We start from the raw sequence: 22,825 nt of genomic DNA, 5'->3' as shown, positions 1-22,825 counted from the left end.
AGGTAAAGAGTAGTTAATCGTATGGAGTCCCTAATACAACTGGGAAAAGCAAATTTAGTTACCATGTCATCATTCAGCTTCCAAAAGAAACTGCCCAACAAGCCCAGCTAAACTTTAGTTTAAGTAACGTTTGCAATAAATTACCCAGTAATTGCTCAACCAAATCTATTAGAGGTCACTGAATGTAAAGCGACTTTTCTTACCTTTCCTTGCTTTTTTGTATTGCTAAACATTGTCACTTTTGACAGTCTACCTAGTTCTAAGGGTACAACATACAAATTAGAAGTAAAACATGGAGTCAGACTTGATGATCTAATAGGTCCCTTCCGACCCTAACATCTATGAACCTATGAAACAATTAAATTTCCTTTGCCCGTGTGTTCAAGCAAGCACCCAGAATAATGAAATCCTCAGCCATGGCTATAACTCTGAGGCACATAAAAAAATTATATGTAAGATACAAGTATCAATATTTTCTTGTCCAGTCACATAGTTTTGTGGAAGAATCTTTATTAAAACTTAACACACAGAAGACTCAGCACAGAAAGTTTTGCAAGAGCAGCCTTCAGATTAGGACATCATTTTGTTCCTCTAAAATCAGAAGGAACTGGATATCCAGCCTGCAGAGCCAGACATGCTTTTGAAAGTGGATGTGAAGAGGTACAAGGTGAGTATATGTGGGAGGGAGATATTATTCTCGGTCTGGGTTGATTTTATTTTGTGTTTGACATTTTTAGTGAAAACAGCTTGGGAGATTACTGTAAAGAAATCTAAATTCATTAAGATAAAATCTTTTAAAACTATTTTCTCTCCAGAATTTTAGAAACTAAAAATACTTCCCTATTCGCGCTCTAGCACATTCTGTTATTTTCATGTTAAGAAATTGCTTTTATTTTCCCACTTTTAATTTCAATAGAGATAAAAACAACATGGCAAATTTTGTTTAATTCACATTATAAGCAAGGTTGGATGTAATCCGGTTTTAAACAACTGAATAACTGGAAGTTACCTCCCACCCAAGTACCATCTATGTGAGAACCAATTGGAACTGCAGTCCACCAGTCCTACAAGCCTAGAACAAAGTCAGAACAATCTTACAACATAGAGAAATGAGGCGTGGGAGTCCTGGAAAGGGTTTTGGATCAGCTAAGTCATTGAACTGAAATTAATCAACTGAGAACCAGATCCACAGAGACGCTGAAAATATCAGAGAAGCAATTCACAATGGGATATTGAATCCATCTTTTTCCCATTAATACAATGAATTATTGCAGTATAGTTTAGTGCTTTCTTATAAAAAAGTAGAAAATGTATTTTTCTTTTGCACAAGACTAGCAGAGATTTCATTCATCCTTCGTGGCCTATCAAAAAATAGATTTCTGAATAATTCTGACCCCTGTACACATACACATCTTAGAAGAGGCCTCAGACACAAAAGAATATGAAACATTATGACATTGTATTTACGTTCCACATTTTCAATTCAGCGCTCCTTTGAAGTTACTTATAATTTATATTTTTATAAATAGTATTAAAGAAAGATTAGGCTACCACCAATCTCATATACATTATTAAAGAAATGTGGGAGAGCCATTTTGTGCTATTTGCATAAATGGCTCTTAATTTTTTCAACTCTAATTCAAATACTTCATCTACACACCAAAAACATATATGGTCTTAAAACTGAGTTTGTAGAACCAGAACTGTCCTCCTGTGTCATCTGTGCTCTTCTATGAGGGTATTTAATTTGTAAACGTCAGGGCAGGGACTTCTGTAAAAGTTCTCCTGTACAAACTTGCACTACTTCACTAACTAGCGATAACAACACACTGGAAATGCTTAAGGAGCTCGAAGCTGCAGCACTACACATATACAATAGTATAGTTGTTTTGCAAACCACCACAAAATGGACATCTATACTTTTGTCAAAGAGCCAACAGCTGGGTAGCCAACACTTAACTCTCTCTACTCTCAATCATGGGTTTTCAGGGAACCCTTACGTTCTTTAAGGATTTCTGGGACAATTCTAGTTTGTTTAGTCTGACTTAACAGAACACAAAAAGAATTTCTGGATTTTTCTACCACTTAGTTAGCTCTCATAACAGGTTGTATATGACAACACCCCTGTTAATTATTATTTTTGGCTGGATTACAGAATTACCTTTATGCTTCTCTTTTTTATATGCCTATCAGGATTATGAAGTAAGCAAGGAAGCCATTTCCTTAGTGGAAAGCTCTAAAATTGGGCAGTGTATCTAACAAACTCCAGCTCCAAAATCTTTTGATGCATCTTCTGCTGGGGGCAGGCACATTGACAATCCTCATAAGTCTATCACAAATGATTCAAGCTTATTTATTAGGGTATACCTATACACTTGAGTACACCATTTCCTTTTGTTAGCTCAATAAACCTGCAGCATGCATATATGTAAATACTAGGAAGATGTTTCACTCTTCATGTCAGGATTTTTATTTGACTCACATTAATTGCTTATGCGGTGCACTCTTAACAAAAGTTTTTGAGCTCCAAGGCCAGACAATTTTTTTACATTAATATATACACAAGCATTAGAAGCGCGGCAAATAAATATAGCTGTTCCTCTAATGTTTTCCTTCATTTTCATGTTATGAAATTGCTTTTTTTTTCCCCCCGCAATACAGCTAATTTTGTTTAATTTGTAGTATAAAAAGGCTGTATATATCATGCTATATACATTGTATATATTTATATAATTATACGATTATATAAATTTAGCAGTAGAGGCACAGCTGCAATCTCCAAAATGTTCAGAGGCAAAACCTAGGGACAGGTGAAATCTACTTGGAGATTGCACAGGTGCAACAAGAACGCGTTTTATGATGCCCAGGGAAAATAGTCCAGAAAGCATAAGATTCAGCACAGAAAAAATGCCAGAGAGTTTATTTAGATGCCAAAGAAACCAAAAAGCACAGACAAATAAATACTAAAAGAAGGTTAGAGAGGACTGAAGTGGCACACCGTAATCAATGATAGCTGAGGTTTCCCAAGCAAATGTTGCTTTTGTGGAAATCAAGGGAGTCTTTATTTACCATATATTCTAGCATATAACCTACACCTTTTCGCCCAAAACCAGCTGGGGAAAACAATATTCCTTTCTATCCTCACAGCTCAGCATGAGGACCTTAGTCATTATACACCATAGACACTGCACTAAAATCAAGATGATTATGATGATGATTATGCTCATCTCTGTGGGATCTGTGTACATCAAAAACATTAGCATATCTATCCTGGCAGTTCTCCTATGATGCTGCTAAGTTGCTTGTCAAAAGACTAGCAGTCGCACACAAAGTCAGTGGAGCAGAATCTTCTGTGTCCCAACCTGATGACATCACCATAAGGGCAATCCTGTTTTTCTCTGTCTCATTCACCATGCTCTATCTATAATAAATGAGGCACGAATTCTTTAGACCAGTGGTCAGCAAGTTTTTCTGGCTGCAGGCCAGAATGACTCCGCTCAGGTCAGAGGGGGCATGAGGACCTAAGTGCTGCTGCTCCAGGTCATGGCAATGGGGGGGAAGCACATGCTGCTGTCACTTCTCCCCGTTGTGACATGAGGAAGTACCCACTGCAGCCGCTTTTCCCCACTTACTGCATGGCTGAACTTCTTGCTGCCCAAGCCCCATGTCTACAGGCTGGATCCAGCCTATGAACCGTAGGTTCCACCTCTTGCTCTAGACCTCAAACTAGATCACTACAAGTCAATACTTCATTCTCAGTTCATTCTATGAACTGAATGAAGCAGAAGTCCTAGTTAAAAAAGAAGAAGAATATATAGACATATATTTCTGCATGCATACATTGCATGCAGAAAGAGGCAGAATTAAAGCTGGGCATGCAGCCTTTTTAGTTTGTCATGACTGATTTGGTAGGATTCTACTTTTTCATTCTTCATATTGTTTCAGTGCAGGTATTTTTAATGGAATTCCCTTCATAAAGGCAGAGATACAGAAAGAAAGAGGAAAAAGAAAAAAAAAAAAAAGAACAAGCAGAAGTTGTCCAGGGGGTTACTACTGGATAAATAACAGCAGAATGTTCTGTCCTGTGTTTTGTGGGCAACGGGTCAGATCAGAGTTCTCAGATCCCTTATGCATATTCTATTTATGCACGCACAAAATCATCAGAATGCTGGCAGAGTGTTGAGACTACATTAAAAGAAACAACGAACAGGATGAATTCCCCCCCCACAAATGCTTACAACCTTCAGAAGTCAAAACTAGTCCAATATGTCATACACGGGTGCTACCCAGAAATTCTCTGCAGTTATATTTAAAAGAAAGAAGGCACTACAGTTATTGAAAAATAGGTCACAACACATCTATATCATCCTTCGAAATATATTTTTCACTGTTTATCAGAAAGCAAATTAAATGCTTTCTACTCAGGTTCACCATCGTACTGGCTCTTGTGTTGAAATCAAACCTGCCAGATTTCAGCTCGAAATGTAGAAAATGTACAAAGTTCATGTCATAAGTCACAATTTAGAATGAAAAACACTTCCAACTTTAATTACAGCCAAGGAATCCACCTTTAATAAAAGGAACTAATAATTAAAATAACAAAGTAAGTATATCACAAAAGCACACAAAAACCTCTGCAAAACCAGGAAACTCCACAAAAATGACTTTAGCAACTAAATCTAAATAAGAAGTACAGACCAAGGCACCTTGATCAAGTGTTCCTACATTACAATATAAAACATTGCATTTAAAAAGAATACAGAGACTCAAAATCTCAGCCCTCCTTCCAATTCTTACTACATTAGACGGTCAAGCTATCAGCTGCTAAGGAAGTCCCCTGCTTTGCTAACCCAAAACAATATTTTATTTAAAAAAAAATAAGACGACGACAAACAAAATATGCATCAAAAGCCGCACAGCAGTGAGGAGCAAGTTATCAATTTCTAGATGCTCGATTTCAATATGCTCTCACACTGTTTTTGCAGAGAAATCAGGCATGTAATTCTCTCTATAATCTTAAGCTTTACAGAACTATCTACTTTATCCTGGAGGGAAACTTCCCAATACCAGATCATACTTCTTGTCACTTCTGACCACAGTGGTTAAAATTGCAATCATCACAGTGAAAAAGCCCAAATGGGTAATAAAGGGTTTGCTCCAAGTAGAAATAATGGGTGCATGGCAAGTAAGAATATTTAAACTCATAGGTAGCCCTTTTCAGAAAGAGTTCTCAAAGATACCTGCTTTACAAATAGAGGGCAATACGCTGGTGTCTTGGAAAAAACTGTCAATAAATGGATTAACATTGAGAGCAATTCTAAAACATTGACATGCCTATTTTCTCAAACTTGCCCAGAAATGGGGCAGGTTAAAGACAGAATGACAGCCAGTAAAAAAGTCATCGTCAAGAGGTCCAACCATCATTTGTTTCAAGCACTCTGCCATCCTTAAGGGAGGTCCCAGCCACCTCCCCACCTTTTCTTACTACTCATGAAGAGCATGGACTCAACCCAAAGATCCCTCCAGTATTCCACTAGCACTTATGAAGACTTTCTGATAGGAAATGAGGTTAGAAACAGATGGTGCCTTTCTACTGCTTAAGAATGTTTATGACAGTACAAAGAACAAGCAAGGTCAGGGACTCGAGCCTGAATGCACTGGGAACTCCTGTTCCCAAGGCACACAATCAGGCCCCTGAAGCCCCTGGAGTGCCTGCCTATGTACTTCCATTTGCACAAGTGTGCCCTGGGAAGCCCCCCCCCCGAAAGGCATTCCCTGGGCACACGTTATACTGCTGTGCGCTGACTCCGGACATGCCTCTGCAAATGGGGAACCTCAGGTTCCTCACCTACAGACACCAACCATGGGAAACCCCGACCAAGGAGTTCCCCAGGTGCACTTATTGTGATGCCATATCTCTAGTCAGGACACATCTCTGCAAATGGGGCTATCCTGGAGTTCCCCCATTTGCAGAGATGTGGTCCTTGTCAGGGAACAACAGTGCAATATGACAACCCAGAGAATCCCCTGCAGGTGCGCATCTGCAAATAAGGAAACCTGGAGTTCCCTTGCAGATCCACCTCATTTGGCAACATCTGTTTATAGTTTGAGGGCACATCTACATGAGATGCCTTACTGCGCAATAGAGCAAATCACTGCATAGTAAGCATCACTGTCTACACATGCAGACTTTTACTGCATAGTGATTTACTCTACTCAGCAGTTAATTTGCTACCTGCACGTGCAACTAGCAAACAAACTGCTGAATACTTACTGCACAGTAAGACACGTGTAGACAGCTGACCAGGAGCAATTTACTCCTGGTCAGCCAGGCAGCAGGGGGCAGGAGATTGCTCCCTGCCCCCAGGAGCTGCCTGCTGCTGGGGCTAGCTCTGCCACAGAAGCCCGAGTGGGGACAATGTCCCCCTGCTCTAGCACAGGGCGCTCCCTCCACTGGAGAGTTCCCCAGCCACCCTGAAGCTGGCTGAGACCTGCCTCTGACCAGGACAGCTCCCAGGCTGCAAGGGGAAGTCTGCACATACAGCCTGGAGCTGGCTGGGAACTGTTGCCACTACAGGACTTGTGAGCCAGGACAGGCTTCTACCCCTGCTCTAGGTAGAGTTGTGCGAGAGAGGGGTTTAGTAATGAAACAGGAGATGAAAAGGAAATGGGGGTGGGGGAAGGGTGGTAAAATGAAGCAAGTCAGCCACTGAAGGATAAAATCAAAAGTAAAAAAAATAAAAAGAATTTAAAAGGAATAGAACATAAATGAAAGAAAGTCTTATGCTATATAATAAACTGTGATTTGGGATTGGGATTTGAGGGATGCTGGTCATGCTTCCTAGGGTAGCTGGGAAGTGGGAGCAGTGAGGGAAGGTGTTTTGGGGGAACTACTGACCCTGCTCCAAGAAGGAAGCCCCATCTCATGGGTACCAAATCTGGCCCCCTACCTTGTTCCCCCAACCTCCTCTAGACCTCACTCCTGGACCTTTCTGTGCCTTGCAACCTTGCTAGATGGAATGTGCTCTACAGGCTGTTTGCAGGGGCTGCACTCCTAGGGGCTGGAAGGTCACACCCCTGGGGGCAGGAGGAGGAGTTGGCTTAGTGCCAGAACTGTCCCCTGTACAGCAGAGTTCAGAAACTTTGCCTACACTGAACAGGAGGGCAGCGAGGGGACACCATATTCTGGGATGCTGGAGGACTGCAACTTGGGCAGTTCATCTGTGGGGGGTAGCTACACTTTAAGGGACCACAAGCTGGGTAACACAGATCAGAGATAAACCTGCCCTAGAGTAGCATAACTTTAATTCACCTAAACTGTGCTTCAAAAAAGTTTTAGGTGTTCATGTGTTGACAATCCAGGGGTTAAGATCTCCAAGAGCAGCCTAAAATTAATGTGTAACAAGGCTCAGAGGTAAATTAACTGCTGAGTTAATAGGGGGTCAAATTGTGTTTCATGCATGATGCACAGGAAAGCCAAAGCAAGGATTTGTGCAAATATCTGCCATTGACATGTCACCGTTCCTCTTTTCAAAAGGGTGCATGGGCTCCTTCCTCCCTTCACCTGATGAAACATCATTGTCTAAAAGAATAAAGAAAGAATCAAGAAGACAGTGCTATATTTGCCAAATGGAGCTGACCATTTTACATCAGGAACACTTGCTTCCATCATCAACAAGGACAGTGCAGCTTATGTCTGTCTATCCGGACAATTATGGAACTCGGATGTCGGTTACCCAATACTGGGGGTAGGGACAGACATTACATATAAACCAGTTTAACTGATCAGAAACTGGTTAAACCTGTAACAGAACAGATGTTCAGTGCACATAAACCAGTTTGAAAATGGCCAAAACTGGTTTGGGATAAACCTGGTTGAATGTAGTATCAGACTTAGCTGATCTGGTTCAAACCAGTTTATGCAAAGTCTGTCCCAGACTCTTTGCTGGTTTAAGATAAACCAGACACCCCCAGCATCCCACTATACTCTCTGAGCTGGGTGGGACTTTTTGCTCTACTGCAGGGCTGGCCCCTCCCCTCTGCTCCCTGGCTGGAGCTCTCCACAAACTTCTGTAGGGGCAAAGTGTCTGCCTGGCTTCTCCCTGCTAATCAGGGATTATCCCCCTCTGCCTTACGCAAACACCTCAGCATTAGCTAGTAGATCACACACTGGCTAAGGTACCTGCTGTGGGAGAGGACAGAGGCAGACAGGCTTTTTGGAGCTAACAGATAGTTTAATATGCTTCCTTGGAAGACAAAGTTCTTTGGGTGAATCCGATATCTTTTATCAGACCAACTATACTTATTATATAGTTTGGGGAAAATGTTTTAGCAAGCTTTTGGGTTTAAAAACCCACAAGAAAACCACTCTCTCTCCAATCTCTCAGTTCTAATCCTCAAAGGAAGCTTACAAAACACTTCTCAGAGATGAGCCTATGAACTTCACTTCATCAACCTCCTAGATACAAAAAATCATGGACTAAATATAGACACTGGATTTATGACGCATTATAACCTGCCTGCCATCGGACTCCCCAGGTACCTGTCCACTATTTATCTGCTACATTCATCCCCATTCTCCCCCCAACCCAGTCTGTCTTTCACTCACTGACTCCTCAATTTACATTTTCACAGGCTGCTTATCTTGCATGCATACCAGCCCAGCCTCTGGCTTCTTTACTATTCATTCCATCCAAGAAGAGCACACACCAACTGCAGAGACTTCCTTAGCCTGAGGAAAGGTTTTTAAACCCAAAAGCTTGCTAAATTTTTTTTTCTAACTATTTAAGGTGGTCTAATAAAAGGTATCAGATTCAGCCACAGGACTTCGTCTGCCTATGTCCTTAGACCAACAACCTACACCCCTGCTTCCTTGGAAGAGCTGTTTAAGAAGAGCTCCATTAGTTAATGGAGAGAGGCTTTGTTTTCTTAATGAGTTGATAAACACTGAGTTATGGGTGATAAACATTCCCTGCTGGGCAGGGGAATAATCAGAGCATCCTGCCAGGGCCTGGCCATGCCCTGCCTCAGCTCTGTGGAAGCAAAGGGAGAGCTGCTTTACCACCCCCCAGCTTCTAGCCTGAGCCACTGCAGGCACGTCCCTGCATTTCTGGGATGTCTGTCTGGGTTACAAATGGATTTAGCCTAGTCAGGTTAGACTAACCTGCAAAGATTGAATCAATTCAGGCTCAGTCTTTTTGAATATCTGTCCCTAGCCTGGAAGGGAATCAAAGACCTATATACTCTACAGAGCCAGACACAGGCATGGGCGAACCAAGCAGCCGCCCAGGGCCTGGACAGAAAGGGGACCCAAAAATGGCAAGTTTTTTTCTGTTGTCCAATTATTATCATCATTTTCTCTGGCAAAGCAGAGCCCAATAGTAAAAGTTCACCCAGGGCCACTAGGAGTCTTGGTACAATAGTTATACCCTCACAGAAAATTATGCAACACATGGGAACATTTGCCTGTTTTACCTAGCTGAGTATCCAGAACTCTCATTATTAGGCCAGTGACCTGAAGATCATACAATGAAAATCTTTATTATGAGGTTGAAGAGATAAATTTAATAGGACTCAACTCTTTTAAATTACAAGCTTCAGAAAAGATCCACAAATCAGAGAAAGGATAAACCTTTCTTCTAAAGATGAACTAGAAGTGATGCAGTCACAAGGTACAACAGAAATAAGCTAAAAGAAGTGTTAAATGATATATAAGGCCTTTACTGTAAACTTATGACTCAAGCTTAATGTTTAAACCTAAAGTCCTAGAAACTGTATTGTAGGACCTTCAGCAGCAAAAAAAGATGCAATATAATATTTAACCATTTAATCTTTCCCTCCTAACTTCTGTGGAGGAAGGGTTTCAAAAGAGCCAAAGGGTGCCTGGTACATGAGTGCAGAGGCTGCTCTGACGTACTGTAATTACAGAGCATCGGAGCAGACTGGATTAATCGAGTCTGCTGGAGTGTGGCAATTACTGCGCTCCAGCAGCCTCCTGCATCTCATACATTATCATTCTCGTACTTCATAACGGTAACTCGTTAGATGAGCTTTAGTTCAAGTGTCCCCACCACCATTTTGAAGCATGGGGAAGCTGATACATGAGATGCTGCAGCGCTTGGATTAAAGCTGCTCTAATTAAAGCACACGCCCCCCGCCCACAGCCCTGAAGCATATGTAAACGTGCCCAATGGATTTGGAAGCACATATCCTCTGAAAGGGTAATGGGACTTTTAAATTTTAAAACAGTGTGATGGTGATGGTGCATATATTTCTTTACTACATATAATTTTCTTCTGGTCTGTCTAAAAGTTATGAACATTAATACTACCATCCAAATTCTTTTCTTTTAAAAATTGATGCTGCCAACTCAGTGCCAAACTATTATATCATCAAAGCATTTATACTTTTCCTCACTGCAATCTTACCCACACCTTATTCCCCATGCTTTTTCAAGTATTCATTTTTAATAAATGTTGGTTATTCAGATAGGCTTGCATTCTTCTTTTGATCCAAGGAATGTGCATCCTCTATGCTTAAAGGATGGTTTAAACTTTAAAGCCAAGTCACATTTTTAGTTTTCTACACATTTTAATTCTCTCCCTTAAAATAATTCTGCCTTTTGGTTTTGTATAGTTTGACCATCCAATGGCTTTAGGAGTTGCACGCTGAACTCAAGAGAAGGTAGTATTGCTCACCTTGGTGTGGCCAGAGAAAAAATAACCAAGTCTAACAGATCAAGAAAAAGATCAATAAAAGGGTTGTTTTTTTTCTTTACAAGAAAAAAAAGCTACAACTATAAATACTATGAACAGGAACATGAAAAGGTAGAAAAAGATGAAAGAAGATAGACAACCTGTTCTTTGATTTGTTAAATAGTTACTATGTTCCAGCAATTCTTATCATGTGTATAAGTAATGAACACCAGGAAATAAGCATGGGTATTATAAGTCTAACTGTGTCAGAGCCTTTAACATTTAAAATCTTCACAAATATCATTCTTCCCATAAATATTTGTGTTTCTTGTTCTTTTAAAAATATGTATGCTTTAAATGATACCGAATCTCTCTCCCAAGGCTTTCTGTTTCATTTTCTGTATCTTTTGAACCTTTCTATTCAGTCTGGAATTTTCAAGCTTGCATATTTGAAAATTTTAGAATCTAACAATACAGCTTTCTATTCTTCCCTCTCTCACTTTGAAAATGAGCAGCAATACTAAGAACATCTCCTGAACATTTCCTTACAGGACCTGAAGTGGTCTAACTATGTTGTGATTACTCTTTCATTGTTGGCTGTGAAATAAAAATCCAAAACAGGAAACCTTCATTTATCTCAACTGAGTTAACAACAAGAAAGCATGCAGTTATGTTTAGGTGCTCATTAGCAAAAAGCACAGACATACAAACATTTTCTTACACAAAACCCCTTTCACCAGCATCAGATATAGAATATTTTCTGCATTTGTCACCTTTCAAATCTGAGTTTCCAGCACGCTTCTTGTTATACGCAATTAGCTCCATGCCAGGGTATGGTACATTTTGTAATAAATCCTTTGACCACATTTGCTGCGGGCCTGGCAGCTATGGAAAGGCTCTATTCATTAAGACAGTAACCAAGCCACAGAACTCACCGCACAGCACAGCTCACTTGCAGAATTCCAACACGCTACAAATTTCAACAGCCATCACTCCCTCCCTTCTTGTTTCAAAAAGCCTGACATATGACTGTGATTAAGTAGGATATGAAAATGCACCAATCAACTTTTCTCTTTTTCATGCTTCACCACCCCCCTTCCCAGCTCTCCTCCCCCCCAAAACCCCCAAATTCCCCTCCTCTCAGAACTTTACATATTAGGTAAGAACCAGGGTTTCTGCCTGCATTAAAACAGTAACCATTTGTTACATGCAGGAAGACTGTGTCTCCTTCTCATGTTTCTTCAGTGTTGGAACACTAACATTATGGTACAATATAAAACTAGCTCTAGGCTGGGAAAGTTCTCTGTGAGGCACATAAGAAGAACAGCAACAGGAGCAGCAGGAACAACCACTGGCCATGAGGCCATGTGTTCACAGACAAAGCAAACAGAAAAATCTTACATTTTTCCAGCTGCTGCTTTCCAGAAATCCAACAGTTACCACCACGGAAGCCAGTGGAGAGAGACAGTATGAGCACAGAGAAGTGCGTTTCAGAATTCTGTTAAAGAAAGTAAGAAAACAATAATCTTTGCCTATATGTGATATTTGGGGGGGAGGGAGAGCTTATATAGCAAAGTCATTACCTTGCAGGCCATACTGAGTAAATCCAGCCCTGGTGCCAAAGGATTAATAAAGCAGCAGACAGCTAGTGACCTCTATAAAGCAGTTGGATTGTATCATGCATATATTTCAAAGTATCTGGTTGCATCAATGAGACTGAGTGTTTTCTGTTATTACTAACGGATAGCTAAATGTTTGAAAAAAACCCTCAATTTGAATTCCATCATTCTCCCATCATTTGAATCCCATCAAACCTTCAGGTTTCAGGACTGCTCAGTTAAGGAGACATCTAGAAGGCTTTCCAAATTTTACACACTCCCATGTTTCCCCAGGGACGAGGAGCAACAGCACACCTTGTGCTGCTGCTACTTGTTCCCAAGAAACATCCATGGCTCACACGCTATGGTGAGCAACAGGTTACCTTGGGTTGGGGTAGGGGAGGCTGGGACCAGCAACTGTGCTGGCACCAGCAGCCTTACCTGGGGTTCTGGGAACCTCCGGAAACTGCAACTGGCGCTCCTGCAGCAGGAAGCCTGGCCAACAGCTGGAGCGTGGCTCTGGCCAGGCAGGCTTCACTTTTGGGTGGCATGTGCTGCCACTATGTGTGCCACCCCCCTTTTTTTGGTGTGGGTATTTTTGACCCCCACACTGCAAAGCAGCAGCACGGGGAATGGCTGCAGGTGCGGTGTGTGGTATCACAGATGGGTCTGCAGCACCACATACCCGCACGTCCACACTCATCTGGACACACCCCACAAGTGCAAAGTGGTTTTTAAGTGATGCCAAATTAAAATCAGCCATTTATCCTTTTATACACCAAGACAGCAGTGGAGACTCATGGCCAAAGTGTTCTACTTCCTTGTTCAAATTGATATTTCATTGTTAGATGACCAGAATCCTCTAGTCACTTTAACAATAGCCATGAAGAAAGGTTTGCTTGCTGCAGCAATACAAATGAATGGGGACATCTATGAAAACTAAAGTTCATTCCAGACCACAAGGACAAATTAGGATGTCTCTCTATCAGTGGTTCTCTACCTTTTTAGATTCACTGTCTAGACTGATAACATAGCAGTCAGAATAGAATAGTAGATATACAGGTTTCCCTCGCCAACCACTGTTCTAAGTATCCATGCTTTTGCTCCCTCAACCCTGCAGGAGGGGGCCCACAGCTGCCAGGGCTTTAGATCCAGGTCTGCAGTGCCCTGCCCCACTCTCCACTGCTGCCTGCTGTGGACTTAGGCAGGTGAGGAGATCCCCGTATGGCTCCTCTGCTTCCTGAAGTGCCGGGTCATGGGGGTGGGAAGCAGGGTGACAGGGAACAGCAGGCCCGCACCGAGAAGCTCTTTGCCACTGTTCCCTGCTGCCCTGCTTCCCTCCCTGCCTTGGTGAAACACCTCCTGTACACAGGGATGCAGCGAGGGCAGTGGCATGCGACTGCACCCCTCAAAGCAGCAGCAGGCACTGGAGGCACGTTGCCAGGGCACAGAAGGGTGAGCAGCAGCAAGATCCCTGTGCAGCCTCAATGTCCCCAGCTGCTCCTGGTTGTGCCTACAGGGTGCCAGAGGCCCCAGTAGAACAAAGCAGGACAGGAGCCCATGCCCACAACCTGCTCCTGCCCCGCGTACAGATGCGGGGAATGCAGATCTCCTGCCCCTGCCCCACCCCCCAGAGTACAAGGTGTGGCAGGGAGCTGGCCCTCCTCCTTCCCCAGACGAGCCACCCATGGCCCTGTCCAGCTCCTCACTGGGGCCCTACAGCCACTCATTGAGGCCCCAAGCACTGCCCAACTGGGCAGCAGCCCCAGCCCTGCCGAGCTCCCTCCCTACAGGGGCCTCAATCCCCCTCTCTCCCTGCCCCCCCCACTTACCTGCTGGAACTGCTCTGCAGGCTGCCAGGGGCCACGTGCATGTATGGTACATGCATGTGGCACCCCTTGTCTTGCAGCCTTCCATCCACTCCTTCCAAGCTCCCTGCAGGCTGGAACTTATAATCAAGTCCCTAACCCCATTTTTCCCATAAGCCTTTTTGTCTTACCAACCATGGTTTTGCCAGCCACGGGAACTTTCAGGAACCTAATCCCTGTGGTTGGCGAGGGAAACCTGTACAGCAATGGGCAAGGGTAAGATGGTGGAGTCCCCACCAACTCCAAACAAAAGAAGTGTATGTACAGAATCAAGGGAAGAAATCAAAGGGAGACTTTTTATTAATAAAAAGTTTAGTAACTAACAAGTAGCCAGTGTATATCATGGATAATGGAAAGAAAATATGCTACTGAGCCCCTTACTTAATAAAGAATGCTGCTGCATTCCATAGTAGCCCACGGCAACTTAAGTACCTAGACAGATGTTAAGTATATACCCATGGAGTACACTGGCACTGAAGTGAATGCTGTTGGCTAGATCCACATCAGAGAAAAACACTGCAGTCAGTCTTCTAGACATGAATGCAGTGTCATTCTTGGACATTACTCTTATATGATCACAATATAGTGACTTTTAATATTAAACCACCTCCAAAATATGCATCATGAAAAAAAATATCATAGGCAAATACTTAAAATAAAAGGGAGAGGTATCAGCTTGAGCTCAGCTTCCAATTGTTTCCTCCAACCCACCAGCACTAATCACCCTTCTTAGTCTTGATGGAACTGAGCTTCAGGCTTAAAATCTGGTAACTAAAAGCTAAAACTAAACTAATTCATGCTGGAAATAAAGACACGCATTTTATTTTTGTTGGGAGCAAATTAATTCCTAGAACAGATTACCTAGGAATGATTTCATAGATATGAAGTAAATTCTCCATCACTGAGTCTTTACATCAAGAATACACATTTAAAAAGTATTGCTTCCAGCAACAAATTGCTCGGCTACATGCAGGAATCACTGTGTAAAAACTGCTAGCTACATTATACAGGAGGTCAGGTAAGACAATGCTCCTTTCTGCACTTGAATCTTCCTACATCAAACACTTCTGGGTGTTCTCTACATGGAAAGAATGGAGCCATCCAGGTGTTCCCCAATCCATTTATGATCAATGGTATGATGGGTTGCTGTTAGGTCTAAATATCAGAGCATACACATTCCACACTGCCATGTCACTTGTTGTGACAGAGTGAAAAATGACCAAATTCACTATTTTATTTCCTGTTTTCTTATTAGATTGCCAAGAGCCAGTGAAAAATATCAGAAATTTCAGTTTTTAGATTTCCTCACCACTTTCACATGATCTATTGTCAAACAAATAGAAGCCTTCTTTTAAAAATAATGGATCAATTGTTCTTACTATGCAAAATTAATCTTTAGAAGAACAGACTAGAATACAAATGGAATCCTCGTTTTTAGTGTTCACTACTTCTTTCTCTTTTTTTTTATTTCACTATATACTCTACTTTGTTTTAATTTTGCAAATATTTGTAGAATTAATAATCTGAGTGTACAGTTTTAGCAAAAAGTGTAAGTTATATAAATGTTATTTTATAGCATATAATTTTTTTTGGTCATTTTGTTGTATTGCTTTGATGAAAGCTGTAAACAAACCACCACTACTCTCAGTAGGATGCCTAGTGGAAAAAAATAGCAGCAGTAGGATATTTACTATTCACCCGAATGACAAATCAAATGTAAAAGATTAGCTGAAAAATATTTCAACAGCTATCAAACGATTGATTAAATCAGGGCTGTCCAACTGGGGGCCCATGGGCCACATGTGGCCTGCAAGGAATTACCATAGGGCCCCTGGGCCCCCACCTAGCTGCTGCTGCCCCTATTGCTCTACCTGCAGCAGCAGCCAGGGTCTTAGGGCTCCCCCTACTTCCCCCAAGTTCTGCTACATGCCCCCACTGTGGGGTGGGGGTGAGGGGAAGGTGCAGCCAAGAGAGCAAGCAGCCCAAAGTGTCCATGCACAGTCACAAGGGAACTCACAGGGGCTTAGGACAGACGCTCAACAAGCCTGATCCTGAATTGATTGAATCTTTGCAGGTTATTAACCTGGTTAGGATATATCAGTTTTGTAATCAGACAGACATCCCAGAAATGCAGGCACATGCCTGCAGTGGCTCAGGCTAGAAGCTGGAGGGTCACTAGAGCAGCCCTCCCTTCCCTTGCACAAAGCTGAGCTGAGGGAGGGCATGGTCAGCCCCCCCCCCCCCGGACACCGATACCACATGCCCCCCCCCCTGGGACACTGATACCACATGCTGGCTACAATCTGTGCTCTGGGAGAGAGAAGGAAGGGATAGCTGCTTAAGCAGTGAGGGTGAGAGAGGGAAGGGGGGCACAGGGAAGCCAGGCAGACCCTGCTGTGCCTGCAAGTCTCTGTAGGAGCTCCAGCCAGGGAGCAGAGGGGAGGGGCTGGCTTTGCTGTGGAGCAGAGAACCTCGTCCAGCCCAGAGAGCATGCTGGGATGCTGGGGGTGTCTGGTTTAGCTTAAACCAGCAAAGGGTCTGGGACAGACATTGCATAAACCAGTTTATGCCAAATCAGTTAAGTCTAATACTACATTCAACCAGGTTTATCTCAAACCTGTCTCAGCCATTTTCAAATTAGTCTATGTGCACTGAACATCTATTCTGTTACAAGTTTAAATCGGTTTCTGATCACTTAAACCGGTTTATGTGTAATGTCTGTCCCTAGCCAGGGAGCCGAAGGCAAGGTGGGGTGCCATGCTATATGAAAGAGCATTTTCCTGCCTGTGCATAGTGCAACAGGGTGGGGGAATGCCCACCTGTGCATGTAGTGCAGCACGGTAGAGCGCCCACCTACACACACGTGTGGGTCATGCATCCTGAGGGGCTCATAGCCTCCATTAATGCCACTCTGACAATGTGTGGCCCATGAGGCATGTAAGCCCTGGCTGCTTTGAAGGACAGCTGTGGATTAAGTTGAAAATAAGAAACGGACCAGCCAAAGTTTGATTATTTTTAACATTACTTATATGAGCAGGTTGGACAGACACTGGCTAGGATGATTTGACAGGGATGATTCCACTTTAAACAAGGGGAAGGACTAGATGACCTTGTGAGGGTCCCTCCAGTGCTACTATGATCCTATGTTCATCCTATCACAGTTGCCAGAAATGGGAACCCATCAGTTCATCACGTACGATTCTCAGGCAATCTGACTCATGCTCCACTCTGTGTTTCATAGATTTCACAGACATTAGGGCTGGAAGGGACCTCAGAAGATCTTCAATCCAGCCCCCTGCCCCAGGGGGTCATGGCACAGCTGGGACACAGATCCTGTCACAGGACCACAGAGACCATAGCTCTGACATCCAGAGGCGTGCAGCTGTCTGGACTGTCCTGGTTTACAACATTAGAATATGAGCTGAAAAAATGGCGTAAGTATTAAAGGTGTCCAAGAGAGAGCAATTACTTCAGCATTGACCAAAAACAGGAATCACTGCAGTTGTTTTATCATCTACTATTAGCCTCGCTTTTAATTATTTCAATTGTTTAAAAACAAAAAATACAGACCTGGCCACTGAAGAAGTGTCTTGTTTGTTTGTCTTATTGAAATATATGAATGGTACCAGGGATGAGCTTTAACCAAGATGTAAAAAGCTGGATTTTACCTGAAGGTAAAATCTATCAAGTTTTATAAATGTGTATACTTAACTTTTACCCAAGCACTAGTCACAAAGAGATTATACACACACACACACACACACACACACACACACGAACACACAAGAGTTTCTAATAAATTGATACACTTTGTAAGAGGCAGAAATAAAGGATGACAGATCTTCCTCTCCTTTCCAATGAGCTAATACAAGAGAATGCCATAGATATAATTATGATGCCCTTCTGTGTTTCTGTTAAGTTCTTGTGAAACCAAAACTTCGGTATATCCTAGAGTGTCTGTGTGATGTTCTGCAGCTGGAAGATATAACCTTTCCTAAACAATGAGAACTCTAAAGTGACCTTGCAGCCTTCATCTTTTTGTACCCAGCCAGGGATACTTTTGTTAGCCAATATTGTGTTTATCTTTTCTATAAAGTAGGCCTGCCTGAACATTGATGCAGCCTATTTATGATCATATCATAAACAGATTCTTCAGAAACCTCTCCTGTAATCTGACTCATGTTTATGGATTGATGATCAGTACTACTCTGAAGGGCTATTGTGCAAATCCTCTATTGGTGGTTGCTACATAGTTAAAAGGAGCTGAAAGCAGAAAACCAAAACATCTTTGTCCAAAATGTAATGACCCAAGGTCTGACCCTGTAATCTTTACTGGAGCAACACTTCCTGCTAAGGTTATAAGCTGAATCAATGAACAAGCAAGCTTGTATAAGCATCACTTAGATGTTTTCTCAGGTAAGCACAACAGGTAAGCACAGTTCTTCTAAACAGCATGCAAGAAATATTTCTCCAAAACCATTACAGTCAGACGTCAAGCCTAATCTGTGAAGAACTAAATTAGTTTAAGTACGTGCATTTATTGATATGGAAAGGTTTGATAAGCATGTAATAAAATTGAGGCTTTACAGTATCACTTCTTCCAAACAAACCTGACCAGAGCATAAAAGGGCCAGTTATTCCCTATGCTGTATGGCAGGAATTCAGGCTCACTTGGTAAATTTTTTTCAGCTTGTCCAGCAATATTTATTTTCTCCCAACGTTGTCATCTCTGCCTTGCCTGTCTTTTTCCAAATTCAATTCTCATGAAAACTATCCTTTTCCTTTCAATACATGTGTGTTGTGTGTAAGCGTAAACAAGTGTTCAGAAGACCCCTCTCAGGTTTCGTGACTTATTCCTAGTAATACAGAGACCCAAGTATATCTGGAAAGAAAAGCCCTTAAAACAAACTTAGTGAGCTTCATAAGAGACTCTTTACAACCTTATTAGCTGTTTGTAAATTTATTTAAAAGTTGCATATAATTTCAAAACCCAAAGCATTCTGGAAACAGTTTTCCAGATCTCCCTGTTTGCTACCTCTGATTGCTTACAACTAGCATTTTTATTTTATCACAGTGGTATGTTGGTGTTCCAAGTCAGAGCAAAAGTTAACTGGACTCTCTGGCAACTGTTGTTCTAGACTGTTGTTCTTTTTTATAAGACACCCTAACCAGAGGATACCTGCAATACTGTGACTCTTCAGGTAGACAGTTTTATACATAACTCTTTTAGCCAATATTTACAATTGCGAATGTTTTGTATTTCCAAGCAAGTAGAACATGCTACATGACCCCAAATGCCCAAAACTAAGAACTTCTGTAAAAATTTGATTACACTGTCACCTAGGTTTTTAAAAAGGTGATGGGAATTTTTTCCCTAAGTATACCACTTTAATGTTTCAATTGCAATACACTAGCAGTATATACTCAAAGTAGTGCATTTTATCCCACATGACATGCCCCTAAATAAGACAAGCACCTTGATTCTGGAAGTTGGAGTAAAGAAAAAAATATCTTTATTTGAAAATACCAAGTGGCAGGGGAGGGTGGGGGTTAAAAACCATTGCCTGCTCAGTTAACTCCCTAGCTACAGGATGTGATACCTACCCAACTCAAGAAGAGGTGCTGGGTAGTTCATCTCCAGGAAGATTGGACCCTCAGCTGACACTGTTGGCTAAGCTGAACTGCCAGGTCCCATCACCCAGAGTGGGTTTGAACTCTCACTTGTCAGCACAGCATTCTAACCACCACACTACAGATCAGCCATGATTCACTGGCCTGTGGCATAGTGGCTAGGATATGATCCTGGGAAGTCAGGCCCCCCAGGCTCAAACCCCTCTGGGTAAGGGGAGGGGGACAGAAGTCAGGTCATTGAGCTTCCCAGTTGAGTGCCCTAGCTACTGAACTATTTTGGGAAGAACTCACATGTTTTGTTTCCAAAGCATATGAATAGTCTGGGCATGTATATAGGAATGAGTATACAGGAACAAAATTACCATTAGTAAGTGGCATTTTGGGGAATTAGACAAGCACATAGACAACTAAATCTGTTCATCTAGGCATTGCATTTTGTTCCTCAGTGTCACCCTAAATGCCTAATTCTCCTCTAACACAGGAGAAAATTCAGAAGTAATGTCATTTAAAAGGGTGGAATTATACCAGCATATGGCTGGTCAAAGAAAAAGTGAATCCATTTACGCATACATAAGCAACTCAGTTATGCATACACAAGCAACCTTATATGGATACACTTAAAAGTTATGCCTGGTTTTGGAGATTATACATTTTTCAGAAATATTTCTTACTATACCTAAAATGGACAATTCTGCTGAAGTGTGTAGTGACGCTGCTACTCTCTAAGTGGAAAGCAAAACTACTCCCCGGGCAATACTGAAAACAGACATTATTCAAGGCCTTCAGTTCAATGAAATTTTACAGCATCTGTTAACTTAAAGTTTCCCTGGTTATTAAAGTTTTTCAAAAAGTAAATGGAATTATAGATTAAATGATTTTTATGGCCCCTGGCAGTCGTTCAATTAAAGGCATGGAGGGATCTGATGTGTGATTCCAAAAGTCATGCCTCCCACCATGCTATACCTGGCATGGCAAGAAGCACAACTGTGGGATCAGAGATCAGATCTCAATTGAGCTATATACTGCAGGTGCGACAGGAACCCAGGACTGCCATCCCTAGCCTTGGGGATGCACCAGAGTCCTTGGCTCCAATGTGCCCCCACAGCTGCAAGCCGCAATCAACTAACTGCTGCCCCCCAGTCTTGGGAGCACAGAGCCAAAGTGATCAGGGCTCTGAGCCTCAGGAGCACTCTGGAGTCAAGATCTCCAATTCGCCCCAAGGAGGGGAGCCCCATTAAGCTGATACCTAGCGTTACATTCAATTTAAGGTATGATGGTAAGCAGCCACCAGCCACAAAGTTATGATACATTTTGTGTAATAACTTTGTGGCTCATTCCTTGTTTTACTGTGCCATTAACTGCATTAATGTATGGCCAGTTAACTGTTAATCATGTCTTAAATGTAACATGTGTCAAAGGCCTATATGTATGAAGTTGTTTCATTAATATATCATTATTAAATGCAAGACACTATTTCTGTGAACGGTTTCCACAACTAAAATGTTCCTATTCTTTACATACAAGATGTGCACACAAAGGACCTTGAAGATTTTATATAGTATCCAGCAAAACAATTACTACAGTTATACTAGTGCTTTTGTAAAAGTAGGTATTTTAGTTTGTCTATGAACTGAAAAATGAAGTATGTTTATTGTTACCTGCATTCTGATGGTGAAAACATTGCTTTTGGGCTGCCATTTTATGGCAGAACAAGGGCCAAGCAAACAGATGTCCATAACCTTGCTGTGCCACGAAACACCCAATATGTGTGACCAAGACACAGATGGTATCAGTTTGTGCCCCTCTATTGCTGCAGACACCTGTTAGTTTATGATGGGAGTGCACAGTCAGCATAAAGCTGCCTGCACTCTCTAGCCACCTTGGGTAGGCGCTCTCAGGGCTCAAGAGTAGGGTGGCCACTTACTCATCCCCAGAATACAGGATATCCTCTTGGTTGGGAGGAGGCAGGCAGGGTGGACCACCGGCCTCCTTGGCCAATTAGTGGTGAAGGATGCGGCCACCACTGTCTTGGTCAATCAGCAGTGAGAGGTGGGCCACTGGGCTAATCAGCAGCAAGGGACAGGGCCACCACCAAAAAATGGATATTGTATGGTTTACCTGTGTTTGTAAGTGAACCAAAGTCATGTAAAGTTTCCTTTTTATGTGTCAAGACTCCATCTTGTGTCCTCTGCCCGGGCATCCCCTATTGCAACCGTATGAGTCACGTACCCCTCCCATGGAAACTGGTTCCCGGATGAATAAGAATGATTGGGAATGATTGAAATACAATGGTAGCAGGCCTCTACTGAATGGCCTGTAATGACTGGACCATCACCTCGCATTAATTCATCCAGGAACCACGAACCTCACCCAGGAACAGAGCAAAAACCCAGCATTTGAAAGACAAAAGACCCTGCAGAACCAGCAACTCTACCATTGTACCCCACCATTACAGACACCCGAAACTGCACGTCCCTGCATGGAGCACACATGCTCAGTACGCCAGGGGCTGACCCTTGCCTGGGCATGCCTCCTGTCACTAGTGTCATAGCGAATGTAATATTTGAATGTTTGTAATAGTTGCCCGTTAGCCAGTTTAGGAAGAAGACAAGATTCATCTTCTTATCTAGGCCATTGTTTTGGCCTACGTGCAGAAGGTCCTGACTTAGCTCAAAGTCTTAACTCTTGAATTTTATCTTTAGAGGCCTTTAACAAGGTTAACATAAAAATGACCCTTAAGCAAACATCCCACATTCCAAGAAATCAAACCCTAGGAGCCTTTTAAAAGATTGGAAAGAAAGGAAATTCCCCAAAGTAATTAAATGATCAACAAAAAAAACTGAACCTAGCAGAATCCGTTAAGTAAGATCCGAGCCCAAATTTGGGAGTAGTGACAAGTTTGGGTAGGAGAGGCCCAAGATGACAACTCACTCAATAAAAACTGTAAACTACTGTCCCAGTTTGGAGGTAACCTCACTTGCAGAACAACAAAGGAAGAATCGCAAGTGTAGGCCGGATCAGACTGATCACCTGA

General features: G+C 42.3%; 1 protein-coding gene across 5 annotated transcripts in view; it reads right to left on the bottom strand.

The window, feature by feature from the left end:
- BMPR1B (bone morphogenetic protein receptor type 1B) overlaps positions 1-22,825 on the bottom strand; it is a 519,526-nt gene that overhangs the window by 379,902 nt on the left and 116,799 nt on the right. The window contains exon 1 of one of the 5 annotated variants that reach the window (XM_025192513.1): positions 12,096-12,178. The exons of the other annotated variants lie outside the window; for them this stretch is intronic. The gene's annotated coding sequence lies outside the window, so the exon portion shown is untranslated. Of the gene's footprint in view, positions 1-12,095; positions 12,179-22,825 lie in introns of those variants that run through there. 5 annotated transcript variants of the gene reach the window in all.

This window comes from Alligator sinensis, unplaced genomic scaffold (genome assembly GCF_000455745.1).
Source record: "Alligator sinensis unplaced genomic scaffold, ASM45574v1 scaffold525_1, whole genome shotgun sequence".
NCBI lineage: Eukaryota > Metazoa > Chordata > Crocodylia > Alligatoridae > Alligator > Alligator sinensis.
The sequence above is the reverse complement of the archived record's forward strand: the minus strand, read 5'-3'. Positions and strand labels throughout refer to the sequence as shown.